Source organism: Cervus canadensis, chromosome 33, assembly GCF_019320065.1.
Source record: "Cervus canadensis isolate Bull #8, Minnesota chromosome 33, ASM1932006v1, whole genome shotgun sequence".
In the NCBI taxonomy this organism is placed as follows: domain Eukaryota; kingdom Metazoa; phylum Chordata; class Mammalia; order Artiodactyla; family Cervidae; genus Cervus; species Cervus canadensis.
In genome coordinates this window covers 36,891,381-36,896,333 of record NC_057418.1, presented here as the reverse complement: position 1 = coordinate 36,896,333, position 4,953 = coordinate 36,891,381, and positions in this window count along the sequence as shown.

Genomic DNA, 4,953 nt, shown 5'->3' with positions numbered 1-4,953 from the left:
GCTCTTCTCTCCTCTGCCCTGCCTCACCTTTGACCCTTGTCCTGGTGAGAACACCCACTGGTCAAGAGGGACACAGAATTAAAGAAGCAGCGATGGGGGTTTGCTCCAGGGGTATGTCATGGATTGAAATGCGCCCGCCCCCACAAAGATATGTAGACATCCTCACCCCCAGGGCTTAGAACATGGCCCATTTGGAAACAGTGTGGTTGCAGGGAATTAGCTAAGACGGGATCATACCGGAGGAGGGTGACCCTAACCCAATGGGACTGGTGTCCCTGTAAGATGCAGAGAGACACAGGGACAGACACGCGGCCCCGTCTCTGCCTCACGTGACCATCTCCTCCCGTCTGTCCGTCCCGGTGTCTCGTCTTCTACAAGGACTGGTCATGTGGGATCATGACCCTTGACCCCAGCCCAACTTAGGAGGGCTTCAGGGCTAATTCTCATTAATTCTCTGTTGCTATTACTAGCTATTTATTAACAAAAAAGGCAAGGAAAGAACCTAAAGTCTTACTACTTTTTAAAGTAAACAATTTATTTGTTTATTTTTGGCTGTGCTGGGTCTTCCTTGCTGTGCGTAGCCTTTCTCTGGCTGTGGCCAGCGGGGACTGGCCCCCTCTGGCTGCAGAGCGTGGGCTCTAGAGCTCCAGCTCAAGAGTCACGGCACTCCAGCTGTTCCTCCTGGGCACGCGGAATCTTCCCAGAGCAGGGATCAAACCCACGCCCCCTGCACTGGGGGGGCGGACTCTCAACCACTGGACCACCAGGCAAGTTCCCAAAGTCTCACTGCATTTCCATCCAGACATTTGTTCTCTGTAAATATATAATTTAAAAAAACTATTTCCCTGTCCTCCTCGTCCCCAGGCATGGAAATTTTATATCTTTTTCTAGAGAGAGGGAGAATCATTGAACTCTCAACTGAAACGTGAAGGTGTTTATCATATAACATTGCGTAAGAAATCTCCTCGTGCCGGGGAGTTGCATCTCCAGGTCGGCGGTGAGCTGAACCTAGTGCCCCAGGGCAGCATCCCATTTTAAGGTCAAACATTACATTTTAATTTCCTTCTTTAATTATGTAAGATAACTGTCGCTGTGTGTAATAACTGTTCACATGTATATTTTTTTAAGTTTTCTCATTCGAATGCAGCTGCCTCTCACTGTTGTGCTGCTTCCCGCTCCACAACAACGAGAATTAGCCTTGGTCACACATACACCCCTCCCCTCGGGATCAGCCGGGGGCACACGTGGGCCTCCCCTTGGGATCAGCCGTGGGCACACACGGGCCTCCCCTCGGAATCAGCCGTGGTCACACACACCCCTCCCCTTGGGATCGGCTGTGGGCACACGCGGCCCTCCCCTCCGACGCCCTCCCCCCCATCCCCTCGGTCGTCACAGAGCCCCGAGCTGAGGCCTGGCTACACTGCAGCTTCCCGCCAGCTGCCAACCTGAACACTGATACTGGAAATGATAGCCAAGCCTCACAAAACAACCTCAGACACAGATATGCAGGCAGGGTGTCCAGGGACAGTGTGGAGAACATGGGGCCAGAAGAGAACAGGAGGGACCGCTGGGCTGGTCCCCTGGAGCGGGGACCCCAGCCTGCCCCCGCCTCCTGACGGAGCCTTAGGAGCCTGACGCCTTCAGCCCCGTCTCTCCTGCCGGCAGGACGTGGGCAAGAACCAGCTCGAGGCCTCTCAGCCATGGGTGTGGATTCGGACGGCCAGCCAGGGACTCCAGACGTGGAGGCCGGGCAAAGGCCGGAGGTGGCAGTCTCCCCTACAACCTTATAAACCAACGAAAGCAACACCAAGCAGCACCCGGGCGGGACAGCACACGTGTCCAGGCCTCCTGACGCGTGGGCCCAGGGGCGGCCCCCCGGGCACGCTGACCCCACATCAAGGCCCCCGTGTGTCCCTCCCCAGCACAGTGCCAGGCGCCGTCCCCCGAGATGGTCTTTGCTCTGTCACGGCTGCAGGTAAGACCGCCAGCCCCTCCCTGTGAGACCAGAGGCCCGGGGCTGCACACGGGCGTCACAGTTGGTTTTGCTTGTTTGTTTAATTCTTACAGTGCTGTGTTGGTTTCTGCCATACAACAGTGCGAATCGGCCGTAATTATGCAAATGTTCCCTCCGTCCTGAGCCCCCTCCTCTCCCCACCCCACCCCTCCCGGTCATCACAGAGCCCCAAGCCGGGCCCCCTGTGCTACACAGCAGCTTCTCACCAGCTCTCCACTTCACACACGATAGTGTCTGTGCGTGGATCTGCATGTTGCTTTGTTGGGCAGAAAAGAGCAGAGAGACCAAATCTCACAGAGCCCCTACATGCCAGGCACTTTCTGAATGTTTTACGAATATCAACTCAATTAATCCTCAAACTCCTCCTTAAGTTCTATCATTACCCCCATTTGAGGCAGAGAGACGTTAAGTAGCCTCAGATCACATAGCAGGAAAGTGGCAAAGACAGGATTTGGACCCCAAAAGTCAGAAGCTATGCTTAGCTGAGGCATAATGCCTTCTCTGCCAATTTCCACTTTGGCCAATTGCATGAGAGGTAAGGCTGTTTTGAAGGGACTTCCCTGGTGGCTCAGTGGTAAAGAATCTGCCTGCCAGTGCAGGAGATGCAAGAGATGTGGGTTCAGTCCCTGGGTTGGGAAGATCCCCTGGAGAAGGCAATGGCAACCCACTCCAGTATTCTTGCCTAGAAAATTCCATGGACAGAGGAGCTTGGCGGGCTGCAGTCCCTGGGGTAACAAAGAGTTGGACACAACTGAGCGCGTGTGCATAAACACACACACACACTGTCTTGAAAGATATTAAAGTTAAATAAATGTAAGGGAATAATTTATAATGATTTGCTAATCAATTTATTCAACAAGTTTCTGGCTGCGGAGAAGCCTGCTTCCTCTTGGCTTAGTAGTGCCACCTCCCAGAGTGTGGATCTGCTCTGGCCTCAGGGTCCTCCTCTGTAAAATGGGAAGACTGGTTCCTGCCTTGCAGAATTAAGCACATCACTGAATACACAGTAGAAAACCAACATCGTGAAAAAACAGCTTGTCCCCAGCCAGCAGGCCCTCATGGTAGAGTGGGGGTGGGGAGGAGTTCAGTTCAGCGCAGTCGCTCAGATGTGTCTGACTCTTCGCAACCCCATGGACTGCAGCACGCCAGGCCTCCCTGTCCATCACCAACTCCCAGAGCTTACTCAAATTCATGTCCATTGAGTTGGTGATGCCATCCAGCCATCTCATCCTCTGTTGTCCCCTTCTCCTCCTGCCTTCAGTCTTCCCCAGCATCGGGGTCTTTTCCAATGAATCGGTTCTTCACAACAGGTTGCCAAAGTATTGGAGTTTCAGCTTCAGCATCAGTCCTTCCAATGAATATTCAAGGTTGATTTCCTTTAGGATTGACTGGTTGGATCTCCTTGCAGTCCAAGGGACTCTCAAGAGTCTCCTCCAACACCACAGTTCAAGAGCATCAATTCTTCAGTGCTCAACTTTCTTTATTGCCCAACTCTCACCTCCATACGTGACTATTGGAAAAACCATAGCTTTGACTAGACGGACCTTTGTTGGCAAAGTAATGTCTCTGCTTTTTAATATGCTGTCTAGGTTGGTCATAGCTTTTCTTCCAAGGAGCAAGTGTCTTTGAATTTCATGGCTGCAGTCACCATCAGCAGTGATTTTGGAGCCCCCCAAAAATAAGTCTGTCACTGTTTCCATTGTTTCCCCATCTATCTGCCATGAACTGATGGGACCGGATGCCATGATCTTAGTTTTCTGAATGTTGAGTTTTAAGCCAGCTTTTTCACTCTCTTCTTTCACTTTCATCAAGAGGCTCTTTAGTTCCTCTTAGCTTTCTGCCATAAGGGTGGTGTCATCTGCATATCTGAGGTTATTGATATTTCTCCCAGCATTCTTGATTCCAGCTTGTGCTTCATCCAGCCAGGCATTTCGCATGATGTACTCTGCATAAAACTTAAATAAGCAAAATGACAGTATACAGCCTTGACATACTCCTTTCCCAATTTGGTACCAAGTCAGTCCATTGTTTCATGTCCAGTTCTAACTGTTGCTTCTTGACCTGCATACAGGTTTCTCAGGAGGCAGGTCAGGTGGTCTGGTATTCCCATCTCTTTAAGAATTTTCCAGTTTGTCGTGATCCGCACAAAGGCTTTAGCGTAGTCAATGAAGCAAGAATAGATGTTTTTCTTGAATTCTCTTACTGTGACTCAATGGATGCTGGCAATTTGATCTCTGGTTCCTCTGCCTTTTCTAAATCCAGCTTGACCATCTGGAAGTTCTCCATTCACATTCTGTTGAAGACTAGATAAAAGCCTAAAAAAAAAAAAAAATCACACTGCAAATGAAGGTAATGGCACCCCACTCCAGTACTCTTGCCTGGAAAATCCCATGGACAGAGGAGCCTGGTAGGCTGCAGTCCATGGGGTCTAGAAGAGTCAGACATGACTGAGGAACCTCACTTTCCCTTTTCACTTTAATGCATTGGAGAAGGAAATGGCAACCCACTCCAGTGTTCTTGCCTGGAGAATCCCAGGGACGGGGGAGCCTGGTGGGCTGCCGTCTATGGGGTCGCACAGAGTCGGACACGAGTGAAGTGACTTAGCAGCAGCAGCAGCAAATGAATCTGTGGCATACATAACCCAGGTCTGAACCGAGCACTGGCAGAGTCCCCGGAAGCCGAAACCTTCACCCCAGTGGGTGGCTTGCATGTGGCCCTGAAGCTGAACAAACAACCATGAGGTGCCAGCCACTCCTCCCGGTGTCCCGGTTTCAACAGCAAACAGAACTACCTCCCCTGGTGGAGCTTACGCTCTAACTGGGGGACTCATGAGAGTAAGTAACTGAAATAATAGAAGTCGACTCTAGAAGCTGTTTAGAGAGGCGAGGCTGGGACCGGGTGACGTTGGGGCTCCGGGTGCGCACTCGCAGAGCCCTCAG